We start from the raw sequence: 16,873 nt of genomic DNA on the forward strand, positions 1-16,873 counted from the left end.
GAAAACATTTCTTAATTGATTCATTGTTGGTTAAAACCTGTTTTTTCGCTTTGTCATTATTGAGTATTGTGTGTAGATTGATGAAGAAAATGATTAAAAAATTTAACCCATTTTAGAATTTGGCTGTAACATAACAAAATGTGGAAAAAGGAAAGGGTTCTGAATACTTTCCGAATGCACTGTTACAGCAGGTTTTTGAAGGAACAAAGAATTTGGTCTGCTTCGTGTTTTCATTTTTGCCATGAAAAAAAGATTGCGATACTGGTATCGTCTGGACACTAACTCTGATTCATTCATATTTATTGAGAAAATTAGTAGATCATATTGATTAATCAAATCTTTGCTTGTTATCGTCAGTGTTGTGAAACCTATTGTCATTTGATAGGATGCAGCCTGACGAAGTATGTGGAGAGGCTGTGTCACGACTCCTGCCGAAGGTGACTCCTCTCCCTGTTCGGGTGGCGCTCGGCGGTCGTCGTCACCGGCCTACTAGCTGCCACCGATCCCTTTTTCCTTTTCTGTTGGTTTGGTCTTTATTATTTGCACCTGTGTTCACTTAGTGATTAGTTGGGTATTTAAGCCCGTTTCCCCACCTGTTCTGTGTGCGAGCTTAATTTCGTTCTTCCACTGTGTGTTGTTTCGTAGAACGTGTATTGGGTCGTTGTATTTTTATTACGCCCTATTGTATTTTGGGTGTATACTCTTTTTGATGGTGCGTTTAATAAAAGCACTATAGTAAACACTATTGTTTCCTGCGCCTGACTCCACACCCACAACGTCAGTCGTTACAGGCTGGAGGAGATAAAGAATAGTAAGATACATTTAATTGCAGACTTCTGAGATTGGGTCGGGGCCCAAGGAGTCTCATTTGGCTGAAATCTACATCTCCAGTTCTACATTTCCAAACAGGTGTTGTAAAAAGATGAGGGGATATGTTTGCCCTCAATCTACAAAAGTCTAGTTGTTCAACCGACAATGATTGGATACGGTAGTGACGGGGTCTGAGATTTACTGGTGAGGGGCTTGAGATTGACTAGTGTCTCTAGAGATTGACTTGGTAACATAGTTATAAGAGAAAATCCTTCTCCATGTGTATGTTGAACATTTTCCAATTTGTACTCTTAATTGTTCTCTCACTATTTTGAGAGAAACAGATCTTTTAAAATTAGATTACAGGTACAGAAAGGATGAACTATTCAAAAGGCTTAAAGTGACAACATTTGCACAGTTGGTGAGTGAAACTTCTTATTAATTCAGTGATGGCAAAGACATCTTTATTCTCAGAGTTGCATCTGCTATGCTTGTTTGCGTGGAAGTAGCCTACATGTTATACACTGCTCAAAAAAATAAAGGGAACACTAAAATAACACATCCTAGATCTGAATGAATGAAATAATCTTATTAAATACTTTTTTCTTTACATAGTTGAATGTGCTGACAACAAAATCACACAAATAATCAATGGAAATCCAATTTATCAACCCATGGAAGTCTGGATTTGGAGTCACACTCAAAATTAAAGTGGAAAACCACACTACAGGCTGATCCAACTTTGATGTAATGTCCTTAAAACAAGTCAAAATGAGGCTCAGTAGTGTGTGTGGCCTCCACGTGCCTGTATGACCTCCCTACAACGCCTGGGCATGCTCCTGATGAGGTGGCGGATGGTCTCCTGAGGGATCTCCTCCCAGACCTGGACTAAAGCATCTGCCAACTCCTGGACAGTCTGTGGTGCAACGTGGCATTGGTGGATGGAGCGAGACATGATGTCGCAGATGTGCTCAATTGGATTCAGGTCTGGGGAACGGGCGGGCCAGTCCATAGCATCAATGCCTTCCTCTTGCAGGAACTGCTGACACACTCCAGCCACATGAGGTCTAGCATTGTCTTGCATTAGGAGGAACCCAGGGCCAACCGCATCAGCATATGGTCTCACAAGGGGTCTGAGGATCTCATCTCGGTACCTAATGGCAGTCAGGCTACCTCTGGCGAGCACATGGAGGGCTGTGCGGCCCCCCAAAGAAATGCCACCCCACACCATGACTGACCCACCGCCAAACCGGTCATGCTGGAGGATGTTGCTGGCTGCAGAACGTTCTCCACGGCGTCTCCAGACTGTCACGTCTGTCAGATGTGCTCAGTGTGAACCTGCTTTCATCTGTGAAGAGCACGGTGTTCTCTGGCAAATGCCAAACGTCCTGCACGGTGTTGGGCTGTAAGCACAACCCCCACCTGTGGACGTCGGGCCCTCATACCACCCTCATGGAGTCTGTTTCTGACCGTTTGAGCAGACACATGCACATTTGTGGCCTGCTGGAGGTCATTTTGCAGGGCTCTGGCAGTGCTCCTCCTGCTCCTCTTTGCACAAAGGCGGAGGTAGCGGTCCTGCTGCTGGGTTGTTGCCCTCCTACGGCCTCCTCCACGTCTCCTGATGTACTGGCCTGTCTCCTGGTAGCGCCTCCATGCTCTGGACACTACGCTGACAGACACAGCAAACCTTCTTGCCACAGCTCGCATTGATGTGCCATCCTGGATGAGCTGCACTACCTGAGCCACTTGTGTGGGTTGTAGACTCCGTCTCATGCTACCACTAGAGCGAAAGCACCGCCAGCATTCAAAAGTGACCAAAACATCAGCCAGGAAGCATAGGAACTGAGAAGTGGTCTGTGGTTACCACCTGCAGAACCACTCCTTTATTGGGGGTGTCTTGCTAATTGCCTATAATTTCCACCTGTTGTCTATTCCATTTGCACAACAGCATGTGAAATTTATTGTCAATCAGTGTTGCTTCCTAAGTGGACAGTTTGATTTCACAGAAGTGTGATTGACTTGGAGTTACATTGTGTTGTTTAAGTGTTCCCTTTATTTTTTTGAGCACTATATTTAATCACTAGTTTTTCTTATTCCTTTTTCATCGGGTAATTCAGGTAGCATCGGTGTCGGACCTGAACAGAATTGTGAGATATGACGAAACACCAAGGCTGGAAGGTAAGAAGATTTTTTTTTTTTTTTTACAAATAAGGCACTATTCATTTTTTGCACTATTATCAATTTGATCTGCAGCCCCAGTTTATATTTAACTGAGAATTCCCATCTGCACTGAGTCAACCAAACCTGCATTGTGACTCAACTAATGTTGGGTTTAATTAACATTGAGGCAGTACTCTAACCGTACAACAACATCTCTATGCTCTATTTACACCGCAGACAATATGTCGGTGTTGTCTGAAGCAGACGTGGCACGTCTGTCTGAGCAGACCAATGGTTTCCCTCTGCCCATCTCCACGCCAGTTCAGTTCAACAACAACAACGATGCGGGGGACGCTGGCTACTCACCCAGGTCCACGCTTCAAAGGTAACCCACTTTGAACAGTGTCTTTCTCACACCCACACACCCTGACCAACAACAACACACAGACCTGTTCTCAATATGACCTCCACTGATACATACTCTCTCTCACACCTGCACAACTATAAGACCACATCCATAACCCATAACCCCAGGCACAGCTGTAACCATATCCCTCTCAGCATTCATTCCACACATCTATCTGAACATCCCAGTAGTTTTCTCCCACTCGACAACCCTCCTCCCCCCCTCATTATGTGCACACAATAACCCCTCCATTCAATAGCAGCCTTTCCCCTGGGAACCAACTGCTGCTAGACGTCAGGGACCGAGAGCAGTACGACCAGCGTCACATCATCAGCGGGAGTGGGACCATAAAAGTACAAAAAATATCATTCTGACCATATAAATAGAATTCTAGACATGAAATGAATGGAATTCTGACCCTAGAAATTAAATGTATTCTGATTTTGACACCAACGAAGGGCTTTGTTGATGCAGTGTATACTTCATCACATGGAAATTATATCCAATCATCAGAATTACAAATGATTGTGATTTTGTAATGTCATCTTTAGAATTGAAATGATATTGGACCAGGACTACGTGACCAGACCAGCAAATTCTAGCGGTATTTATGGAGTGTACAAACATTAAGAACACCTGCTCTTTCCATGACATAGACTGACCAGGTCAATCCAGGTGAACGCTATGATCCCATATTGATGTCAGTTGGGGTCAACATGGGCCAGCATCCTTGTGGAACGCTTTCAACACCTTGTAGAGTCCATGCACCGACAAATTGAGGCTGTTCTGAGGGCAAAAGGGTGGGTGCATCTCAATATCAGGAAGGTGTTCCTAATGTTTGGTATTCTTAGTGTATAGGACTGGTTATTACCTGTTTGTCCCTGATGGTATTTGTTTTTGTTCATTTTTCTATGTAATTTTCTAATATCTCTATTTTCTCCTTAGCATACAATTACCCAATCACAACCCTGTTGCGAACAATGAATCCCTACAGCAAGGAAGTGCTGGATTATGTATCCTTCCACTGAAACAACTAACATCATATTATTATTTCCTAACTCACATTCAATCTGAATTCTGTACACTAGTAAAATATCCACTGACATGTTTGCCTCACTGTAAGGTAATTAATGGGATCCCCTTAACCCTAATCGTGTGCAGAAAAATGTCTCGGGTAAGATCATCGTGTATGATGAGGATGAGAGTAGATGGATATAGAAAAGTTGATAAAACTGGGGAGAATTAGCCCTTCTGTTGCATTGTGTAGTAACTAACAATTTACCAGTAGATGGCAATAACATGTAGAACAAACAGAGTAGGGGTCCTGCAAGTTACATATCATTGATGTGAGATTGTGTGTGTTTCTCTTTCCCAGGCCGATTCAACAGCCGCATGTCCACCAGCAGTGCCCACTCCAAAGCATCCAGTGCTCGGATGAGTCGACAGGAATCATCTCTGGCCAGCTCTGAAAGTGCCAGATCCCAGGGCAGCCGACCATGGAAATAACCCTCAGCCTTATTCACCACCCAACTCCATTAAAGTCGACTTATTTCATTACCACGGCCCCTGTGCCACTTTGTGAAAGGGTGACCCACCTACCCCTTAATACCAGGGATACTCAACTCCTGTCCTCAAGGGCCCAAATCCTGCTCATTGATTGATTGATTGATTGATCATCAACACAATGTCCTTAGTAGCCCAGTGCGCATACCTGGTCTCCCAGGTCTAATTCGGCCCTCCAAGGACGGAGTTGTTCACCCTTGTCCATTGTCGTTGGGCCAGTAAAAGGTTCTGTTGTAGAATGGCTTTGTAGGTTGATTTTAATGTCATTTCTACCAATCAGTTGTTTTTTAGTAAATTTGACTTTGTCGCTATTAGGTTCTAAATATCAGAGTAAGAAATTGATGGAAACTATAAAAGCTCCAACCAAGTTTATTCACCAAAAGGATCGAAGAGTTGAACAGACAAACACATTTCCACAATGTTCTTCGGCTTGCAAGCCTTCCCCTTTTTCCTCCAAACATAACGATGATCATTATGGCCAAACAGTTATATTTTTGTTTCATCAGACCAGTGGACATTTCTCCAAAAAGTACGATCTTTGTCCCCATGTGCAGCTGCAAACCGTAGTCTGGCTTTTTATGGCAGTTTTGGAGCAGTGGCTTCTTCCTTGCTGAGCGGCCTTTCAGGTTATGTCGATATAGGACTCGTTTTACTGTGGATATAGATACTTTTGTACCTGTTTCCTCCAGCATCTTCACAGGGTCCTTTGCTGTTGTTCTGGGATTGATTTGCACTTTTCGCACCAAAGTACGTTCATCTCTAGAAGACAGAATGCGTCTCCTTCCTGAGCGGTATGACGGCTGCGTGGTCCCGCGGTGTTTACTATTGTTTGTACAGATGAACGTGGTACCTTCAGGTGTTTGGAAATTGCTCCTAAGAATAAACCAGACTTGTGGAAGTCAAAAAAAAAAAATCTGAGGTCTTGCCTGATTTCTTTTGATTTTCCCATGATGTCATGCAAAAAGGCACTGAGTTTGAAGGTAGGCCTTGAAATACATCCACAGGTACACCTCCAATTGACTCAAACTATATCAGTTAGCCTAACAGAAGCTTCTAAATCCATTACATCATTTTCTGGAATTTTCCAAGCTGTTTAAAGGCACAGTCAACTTAATGTATGTAAACTTCTGACCCACTGGAATTGGGCTACAGTGAATTATAAGTGAAATAATGTGTCTGTAAACAATTGTTGGAAAAATTACTTGTGTCATGCACAAAGTAGATGTCCTAACCAACTTGCCAAAACTATAGTTTGTTAACAAGAAATTTGTGGAGTGGTTGAAAAACGAGTTTTATCTGACTTCAACTGTATATATATCTCAATTTGGGTGGAGTCTCCTTCTCTCTAAACATTACATATTTATTGCTAGGCAGGAAGTTAAGTGGTACTGGCAATGAACTGTTCCTTCTCCCTTAATGTGACCTGACCTCAACCCCCTTCCTCACTAAACCACATCTCTCTATCCTTATCAGTGCCTGTCACGTGACTACCCTTACTTTACTCATTACATTCCAACCTTAATTGGCTCCACCATACATTCCTCCTACAGGTAACCATTAACTTCTGGTGTAGACCCTAGGCCTAGACTATAGCACTCAATATTTCAATAGGATACCTGATAATTAACTATATTCCAAGTTTAGCCAGATCTTATCACCGCACAGTGAATGTGGAAGATGTCATGCGTGAACGTGAAGTAGGAATTGATTGATTTGCTTTGCAGTTTGCACTGAATTATCATTAACTCGTATTTGCTGCTTTCTTAAAATTACTTGTGGCAAGTAAACTCTCTGCATGTGATGCCTATCATTTGCTTTAAGAGATCAGCCATGCTAGCCATTATTTACTGTTATGTAGCTTCCTCATTTAGCCTCATATCACTTGATACCAGGGTCCTAAAGTTAGTCTGATACGCTCCGTTGTGCATTCAAAATAACCACAAGTGATGACTTAAATATTATTTGAAAATATTATTTGAACACTATTTGTGTAAGGACCGACGCTGGAGTCGAGAAGCAGGTACGGGGAGTCAAACATTTAATGAGGAACAGACAAGAAACAAGACAGGAACAGCATCATCACACGGGTAGCAAAACAACATATGAACGTTAATGCGGAAGCAGGGACCAGAGCTGGGGGACAGACAGATATAGGGATGGAAATAACACAGGTGATTGAGTCCAGGTGAGTCCAAGTGATCACTGGTACGCATGACGAGGGAAGCAGGTGTGCATAATGCTGGGGAGCCCGGCGCCCTCGAGCGCCAGGGGGAAGAGCGGGAGCAGGCGTGACAATATGGGATAATGTATTATACACATTGAATAATTGTACATACATATACGTATTGAAATTATCTAAACATATTGGCACAAAGCACATAATTTTAACTTGTAAAATAATATGCACATTTTTATATGATATAACTACAGATGTATATGGTTCTCTGTCTAAGGGAACTGCCTTTTCTTGTTTGGAATATTGTAGTGTTATATGAGGTGAGTGTCTCAAATGCATTGCATGTTTGGGTGTGTTGGCTGACAAGACTGATGGTCTGTACAAGTGGTGAAATATGAAGCATCATCATGGGGGTTTAGGAGGGCATTCTGAGATGGTAGTCATGGTACTCAGAAAGGAGCACCTTGGTATGTCCGATACATGTGAAAATGTGAAATAATATTTGTGCTTTATGACGAAGTGTGTGACCTACACGTTTGAAGAATGTTGACTTAAAGGTATCGTTGGTGGCTGTTCTTGAGATGAAGATAATATATTTCAAAAGTGAATTTAATGTAAAAAAGTGGGCTTTTGATGGATGCAAAACCTTTCTGAGGCTGACGTCTGGCATGTGTGTGAAGTGTTGGAACCAGAAACAAGAAGTCTAATTTCAACTCAAAGCTCCTGACCATGAATACATTAACTTTGGCAGTATTCTACATCGATTAAACTGGCTGATCTCAATTAGTTTGTGTAAATTGAATGTTAAATAAAATGCACAATGTATATTCTGATGCGAACTGGTGATTTTGTTGAGCCTTTTTAATGTCAGCGCTTGAAAAATGTAATTGAACTACACAACATATGATCGAATTAGGTCTCATTTCTATTGGTCATTTTCACAGAGGTGATTTTTAGTGAACTCTTGTTGACTTGTACGTAGGTATCATCACTTGCTTGAGCTAGATACTGCATATCTTTGACAGACAGACAGTACAACTTTGTTTAACAGACATTCACATGACAGTATCACAGAGATACAGTCAGGTCCACCCTTGATAAAGTTGAGCAAAAAAAGACCAAATAAAATAAATAATACAAATACTGAGCTATACTGCATGCTCAAAAATGGTTTCTCAGAGAAAGAGACTTGGTTAACAAGTAATAAAAAAAAAAATTCAAGATAAGGTTCAAATTATTGCTACCCCTATTTTCAGTACTCCAGCGCCCTACCCTTTGCAAGGATAACGACACAGCCTTTTTCTAAAATGTTCTATGAGATTGGAGAACACATTGGGAGTGATCTTAGCCCATTCCCAGTGGTGGGTTTGTCATTGAAAAACAGAAGCATATGCAAAAAAGTACCTCATACCTATGGTAAAAAATGATGGTGGATCTTTGATGTGATGGGGCTATTTTGCTTCCACTGGTCCTGGGGCTCTTGTTTAGGTCAATGGCATCATGAACAGGGCTGTTATCGTGACCATATTACCGCCACACCAGCAGTCAAATTCCACGTGACCATTTAGTCATGGTAACTAGGGTCCTCCAAGCTCTGATGCTGCTGATGGTCTTTAGTAGCCTACCAAACTTGCTAAATGCCTGGTTCTCAACACTCTATTGTCTCTCTAATCATTCTGACATCAATGCAAATGTCATCAAAAATCGAATCAAACACTTAATGAGAGCCCATGAGCTCATGTTGCGCAACATTTCAAAAGGCTATTCAATTGCGTGAGAAAACAGAGTGATGGCCACTATTAAAAAGAGAAAGATCCTATCAGTGTTCTAGGCCTAATATATTTTTTTCTTAACTTTCCTAATATTAAGCACATTGCTTCTCTTTACAACATGAGTATAGCCTACCTGGCTGCCATGAAAATTACCTCGGGAAAAGTGTTTAATTCTTAGGGCTAGGGTCTATTTTCCTGAATTTCCACCTGACTGACGTGCCCAAAGTAAAGTGCCTGTTACTCAGGATATGCATATAATTGGTAGCATTGGATAGAAAACACTTTGAAGTTTGTAGAAATGTTAAAATGATGTATGAGACTATAACACAATTGATATGGCAGGTGAAAATCCAAAGAAAAACCAACCGGAATTTTGTTTTTTTGAGCTCCAAGGCTCATATAATGGAAAGCTATGGGTTCTATGTAATTCCAGCTCCCAGATTGCAATTCTTATGGCTTCCACTAGATCTCAACAGTCTTTGTTCATTGTTTCAGGCTTGTTTCTTCAAAAACGAGAAAGAATTTTGAGTTTTTGTACAGAGTCCCAGTTCAAAATCAGTCTGTCGGCGATACTTTTTTCCGTATGAAATATTATAGAGAGAGTTATTTTCAGGTCTCTCCAGAGATGTTCGATCGGGTTCAAGTCCGGGCTCTGGCTGGGCCACTCAAGGACATTCAGGGACTTGTCCCGAAGCCATTCCTGCATTGTCTTGGTTGTGTGCTTAGGGTCATTGTCCTGTTGGAAGGTGAACCTTCGCTCTGGAGAAGGTTTTCATCAAGTATCTCTCTGTACTTTGTTCCACTCATCTTTCCCATGATCCTGACTGGTCTCCCAGTCCCTGCCGCTGAAAAACATCCCCAGGGCATGATGCTGCCACTACCATGCTTCACCATATGGATGGTGCCAGGTTTCCTCCAGAAGTGACGCTTGACATTCAGGCAAAATAGTTGTTTCATCAGACCAGAGAATCTTGTTTCTCATGGTCTGAGAGTCTGTTAGGTGCCTTTTGGCAAACTCCAAGCGGGCTGTCATGTGCCTTTTACTAAAGGAGTGGCTTCCGTCTGGCCACTCTACCATAAAGGCCTGATTGGTGGAGTGCTGCAGAGATGGTTGTCCTTCTGGAAGGTTCTCCCATCTCCACAGAGGAACCCTGGAGCTCTGACAAATTGACCATTGGTTTCTTGGTTACCTCCCTGACCAAGGCCCTTCTCCCCCGATCACTCAGTTTGGCCGGGCGGCCAGCTCTAGGAAGAGTCTTGGTGGGTCCAAACTTCTTCAATTTAAGAATGATGGAGGCCACTATGTTCTTGGGGACCTTCAATGCTGCAAACATGTTTTGGAACGCTTCCCCAGATCTGTGCCTTGACACAATCCTGTCTCGGAGCTCTACAGACAATTCCTTCAACCCAATGGCTTGGTTTTTACTCTGACATGCACTGTCAACTGTAGGACCTTTATATAGACAGGTGTGTGCCTTTCCAAATCATGTCCAATCAATTTAATTTACCACAGGTGGACCCCAATCAAGTTGTAGAAACATCTCAAGAATTATCAGGATGCACCTGAGCTCAATTTTGGGTCTGAATACTTATGTAAATAAGGTGTTTCTGTTTTTTTTTTTTGTAATACAAACATTTCTAATAACCTGTTTTCACTTAGTCATTATGGGGTATGTTGTGTATATTGATGGGAAAACCAATATATTTAATCAATTTTAGAATAAGGCTGTAATGTAACAAAATGTGGAAAAAGTCAAGGGGTCTGAATTCTTTCTGAATGCACTGTATGATGGTCATGACACAGCCGTATATGTAGGGAGTTCTGTACATGGTAGCTAGCTCAGTGATGGCCTTCACACCAGGTCATGCTGTAGGTAAAATGTAAAATAAGGTCAACAGACCTGTACAACCTTTGACAATTAAGTTCAACAGACAAAACATTTCCTCTATTTGTATACTGAACTTGAGCTGTTCAACAGTTTTACCCTGTTTGATGCTATAAAAGTGCATTATTGCCTCAGGTACAATTATTAGGCATGTCAGACCCTGATCAGTTCCACCCCCTCCTGGTCTCGCATGTTATCCCTGGTGTATTTATCCCTCTGTTTCCTGTCTCTGTGCCGGTTCGTCTTGTATGTTCCATGTCAACCAGCATGTTTTTCCCATGCTCCTGCTTTTTCTATTGTCTTTTACTAGTCCTCCCGGTTTTGACCCTTGCCTGTTTTCTGGACTCTGTACCCGCCTGCCTGACCATTCTGCCTGCCCTGACCTCGAGCCTGCCTGCCACACCGTACCTCCTGGTCTGTGAACTGGTTTTGACCTTTTGCCTGTCCACGACCATTCTCTTGCCTACCCCTTTTGGATGTAATAAATATCAAAGACTCAAACCATCTTCCTCCCGTGTCTGCATCTGGGTCTCGCCTTGTGCCCTTATAAGGCAAATGACTGAGACAGGGTTAAGGGTCAAGGGAAGGTGGGAAGCCTGTCAGACTCACCAGCTCTCTCTGGTCCTTGTAGGGGGTTGCAGTGTAGCAGTAACGGTACATGAGCCTCTGAGTAGCTGTGGATGTCGATGAAGGCCGTCAGGTTGCCTTGAGACTCGACACGATGGACTTGACCTCAGACTCAGAGTGAGCCTTGGGCCCGAGTAAGTCTCATTGCAGGGGTTACCGCTAGAGCCGGTGGCTAGGGAAACTGAGGGGAATACAACATAACATCAGGCCAGGGACAGTCCAACCAAAACAATGACATGCTTCCATTTTAATTGTAATCCACCATAAAGGAGGAAATCATTTTCTCTCAAAAATAAAAACAGCAAAAATGTATAAGTCAGACAATTAGAAAGGCAACCTTTTCATTTGACAGGTTTGGCTAGTTAATGCAAATTAAACAATGTGTTGAGCACAGGTTTGGTTAGTTCAAGCAATGTAAACAATGTGTTGAGCCCAAGGAAAAAAAATAGTCTCTTGGATTCAACTTGTATGAAGGACTTAGTATCTCATTAGAGCGACATAGTATCTTGTTTGAACGACTTAGTAAAAATAGAAATAAATTGTGTGTGAAATATGTCTATAAGACTGAAGTACTCATGCAACTGAATGATCAGAGACTATAAGAGACTCACTACAAACCCCTTAAAACAGCTTTTGGCTGTAATTTAACAGACTGTGACCGAGGGCATGCACAATGGTGAATTCACCAAAAGAGAACACAGATTACTGATGTGTAAAAACAGCTCCACGCTGGTAATCTGCAGTCCCTAAAATACTGTTTAATTATCTAAATCTCCCCTCTCAAGCGCTTCTTCTCGAGGATGCTTTTAAATAAATATGTTTTGCTTTGCCTTATCATCAAAAGAATTGGTCGTGAAAATTGGATAGCTTCCTTATGTTTCAGTAAACCATTAGCCAACACTTCAAAGATTAAACGAAGTGTCATCTTGAAAGTTTACTATCTCTTAATTTTATTTCAGTGAGTACATTTATTTTTTCCTTTTATTGTGAAGTGTAAGTGTCACTGTCGTGTGTGTTGGTGGCAGGGAAGTCAGGCGCAGGAGAAACAAACTTCATATACGCGGAGTAGTTTAATAACTTTTAAAACTGACTCCAACAATAGGAATACATAAAAATCTAAATGGGTACACATACCCTTCACACACCTAAGAAAACTAACACGAACACAATAACACCAAACAATCTCAGACAAGGACATGAGGGGAAACAGAGGGTTAAATACACAACAGGTAATGAATGTGATTGGAACCAGGTGTGAAAAGAAACAAGACATAACCAATGGATAATGAAAAATGGATCAGTGATAGCTAGAAGACCGGTGACGTCGACCGCCGAACAACTCGAACAAGGAGGGGCATCGACTTCGGTAGAAGTCGTGACAGTAAGCTATATCAAGTTAAACCTTTCAATTGAAGGCCTATCACAAACTTAATTTTTTATGCGATTCTTGTAGGCTAATAAAAGCATGTAGTCCGTCACAATCTGGTGGTCATTGAACAGAAAGATTTATGCACATTATCATACTGAATAAAGAGATTCTGGCCTCATGAGGGCGCCATCTCACTTTTTACATCAATGCAGCAATCTGGGAGTAGGAACGTCCCTGTGGGTATTCAGAACAGGAATTGCCTTACTACAAAGAGACTTAACTCCCTTAATAATAATAACAATAAGTTATCCTAGCAAATGGACTGTAATGACCCTATTGCCTTCATTATACTATTTTTTATATTCTTAGCAGCAAACTGGAGTTTACATTGACTCAAGAGCATGTGGGGAAATTCAAAACAGGGGCTCTGACTGGTAGGAAAGAGACTAGAAGTGAATCACCTTTTGGCGAACCAGGTGCTGCTAACCTGAGCGTACAGGTCACAGTGGTGGGTAGTATATGGGGCTTTGGTGATAAAACGGATGGCACTGTGATAGACTGCATGACTTAGAGTGCATTCAGAGGGCTCTATTAGATGTATATTTCACGTGTAAAGAGTACTAGTTAGTAATATGACAAGGCCCACTGTGGTCAGGAACTTACCTTGAGCACATTCAGGGGGCATCCCTGGTAGCTCTGGCCAATCACGATCTTGCTGACCAGGTTGGGGTTCTTAGCCACCATGTCCTGGAAACTGTAGATCTATTGCGATAGAGCTAGTAAAATAATCTCACATTAGAATCAAAGAGCTCTGAGGACTGGAGTTTTAACACAGGCCTGATAACATTGTTATGACAGTGTTATTATGCAGTCTTATGACAGAGTTATCAAATCAAATGAAATGCTGTTTGTCACATGCTCCGTAGACAACATGTCTAGACTAACAGTTAAATGCATATTTACTGGTTATTTTCCAACAATGCAGAGTTAAAGATAACAGAAAATAGATCATGAAAAATAGAAATAGTGGCACTAGGAATAAATACACAGTGAATAACAAATAAAAATAACATGGCTATATACAGGGAATAGAAAAAAAGATGGCTATATACAGGGAGTACCAGTACCGAGTCAATGTGCAGTCAATGAGGTCATTGAGGTAGCCATATACTGTACATATAAGTAGGGGTAAAGTGACTAGGCAACAGGATAGATAATAGTTGCAGCATCGTAAGTGGTGAGTGTGAAGGTGTGTGTGTGTTGGGGTGTCAGTATGTGTGTGTGGGTAGAGTCCAGTGTGTGTGCATAGAGTCAGTGCAAGAGAGTTCGTTTCTGCAGTCCTATGACAGTTTTATCTTGCAATCTTATGACAATGTTATGATAGATGTTATAACAGCAGATGCTGAGGATTTCCTGGCTGTGTTATTGAGTACTGACCTGGTATTTGGTGTAGTCATCAGTATTCCGGGCTCAGCGGCATGAGCACTCAGCATCTGCTCCACTCCTCATCCAACATAACCTAAGATAAAAGGGGCAAAAGGTTTCATATCACTGATCAAGAATAATTAGATTGTCAGGGGGATAACTTTGGTGGCATCATAGTCTGTACAGTTATTAACTCGTCATCAAGCTCGAGACCCTGGGTCTCGACCCCGCCCTGTGCAACTGGGTTCTGGACTTCCTGACAGGCCGCCCCCAGGTGGTGAGGGTAGGTAACAACATCTCCACCCTGCTGATCCTCAACACTTGGGCCCCACAAGGGTGCGTTCTCAGTCCTCTCCTGTACTCCTTGTTCACCACCGACTGCGTGGCCATGCACGCCTCCAACTCAATCATCAAGTTCGCCAATGACACTACAGTGGTAGGCTTGATTATCAACAATGACGTGACGGCCTACAGGGAGGAGGTGCGGGCCCTCGGAGTGTGGTGTCAGGAAAATAACCTCACACTCAACGTCAACATAACAAAGGAGATGATCGTGGACTTCAGGAAACAGCAGAGGGAGCAACCCCCTATCCACATTGATGGGACAGCAGTGGAGAGGGTAGAAAGTTTTAAGTTCCTCGGGATACACATCACGGACAAACTGAAATGGTCCAACCACACAGACAGCGTGGTGAAGAAGGCGCAGCAGCGTCTCTTCAACCTCAGGAGGCTGAAGAAATTTGGCTTGTCACCAAAAACTCACAAACTTTTACAGATGCACAATCGTGAGCATCCTGTCGGACTGTATCACCGCCTGGTACGGCAACTGCTCCACCCATAACCGTAAGGCTCTCCAGAGGGTAGTGAGGTCTACACAACGCATCACCGGGGGCAAACTACCTGCCCTTCAGGACACCTACACCACCCGATGTCACAGGAAGGCCAAAAAGATCATCAAGGACAACAACCACCCGAGCCACTGCCTGTTCACCCCGCTATCATCCAGAAGGCGAGGTCAGTACAGGTGCATCAAAGCAGGGACCGAGAGACTGAAAAACAGCTTCTATCTCAAGGCCATCAGAATGTTAAACAACCATCACTAACATTGAGTGGCTGCTGCCAACATACTGACTCAACTCCAGCCACTTAAATAATGGAGAAATTGATGTAATAAATGTATCACTGGCCACTTTAAACAATGCCACTTCATATAATGTTTACATACCCTACATTACTCATCTCATATGTATATACTGTACTCTATACCATCCACTGCATCTTGCCTATGACGTTCTATACCATCACTCATTCATATATATATTTTTTTTTATAAGTACATATTCTTATTCATTCCTTTACACTTGTGTGTATAAGGTAATTGTGACATTTTTAGGTTAGATTACTCGTTAGATATTACTGCATTGTCGGAACTAGAAGCACAAGCATTACGCTACACTCGCATAAACTTCTGCTAACCATGTGTATGTGACAAAATAACATTTGATTTGATTTTGATTTACTTTTTGAAGAATAACAATGACTAAAGAATGGCGTAAGAAAGGCAGATGAGCTCTCTTTCCTCAGCCAGCTCAGAAAGTTGTCCACCTTTACCTGCAGGTCCTTGACTGTGACAGAGTAAGAGATGTCCTCGGTCCTCAGGAAGGCCTTGTAGGTCTGCAGGCTGGTGACGGGAACTCTGATGTCCACACACATCCAGCTGGGAAAGAAGAGAGGAGAGGAACATGCAGATGAACTCACAAATCAACACATGGGAAAAGATCAAATGGAGTGATCATACATTATACAGTATGAGAAGGGATCTGCTCTGATAATTCCGTTCTGATTGTTTTCCTCTAAAATTCCTATTTACAGATCTTAATTTGATCACTTTTTTGTTGCTGATCATTTTCATGTGCCGCAGATGAGCTAAGTGATTTACAGAAATTTGTCACGACTGTCGTATGAGTAATTGGACCAAGACGCAGCGTGAGTAGAGTTCCACATTTTAATGATAGTGAAACTTCCAAAACAACAAAGATAACGATCGTGAAATACATAGCGCACATAGGCACTCATACAAAACAATATCCCACCTAGCAGGTGGGAAAAAAGGACACACTAAGTATGATCCCCAATTAGAGGTAACGATATTCAGCTGCCTCTAATTGGGAACCATACACACACACCAACATAGAAATATAATACCTAGAACCCCCCTAGTCACGCCCTGACCTAAAACACCATAGAGAACCCCGAGGGCTCTCTATGGTCAGGGCGTGACAGTACCCCCCCCCCCCCCCCCCCCCCCAAAGGTGCGGACTCCGACCGCAAAACCTGAAACTAGATGGGGAGGGTTAGGGTGGACAACTAGCGTCGGTGGCGGCTCCGGTGCGGGACGTAGCAGCTGGGCTGAACGCCGTGCCCGGACTCGGCACCGGCGCAGAGGAAGGCTCCGGCCATGGAGCGGGACTGGACACCGTGCCTGGACTGGGCACCGGCGCAGAGGAAGACTCCGGCCATGGAGCGGGACTGGACACCGTGCCTGGACTGGGCATCGGCGCAGTGGAAGGCTCCGGCCATGGCACCGGTGCAGAAAGCTCCGGGCCGTGGACCGTCACTGGAAGCTCTGGGCCGTGGACCATCGCTGGAAGCACTGGACTGTGAACCGTCGCTTGAAGC

At 43.0% G+C, this 16,873-nt stretch overlaps 1 long non-coding RNA gene across 1 annotated transcript; it reads right to left on the bottom strand.

Annotated features, from left to right (window-relative positions):
- Positions 1-6,968: 6,968 nt before the first annotated feature.
- On the bottom strand, positions 6,969-15,894 carry LOC106573159 (uncharacterized). Its single transcript, XR_001321278.3, has 4 exons — positions 15,806-15,894; positions 14,207-14,288; positions 13,433-13,545; positions 6,969-11,581 (listed from the first exon to the last, which is right to left on the bottom strand). It is a non-coding gene; the product is annotated as an uncharacterized LOC106573159 (long non-coding RNA).
- Between the last annotated feature and the right edge of the window lie 979 nt (positions 15,895-16,873).

This window comes from Salmo salar, chromosome 16, assembly GCF_965601325.2.
Source record: "Salmo salar chromosome 16, fSalSal1, whole genome shotgun sequence".
Classification (NCBI taxonomy): domain Eukaryota; kingdom Metazoa; phylum Chordata; class Actinopteri; order Salmoniformes; family Salmonidae; genus Salmo; species Salmo salar.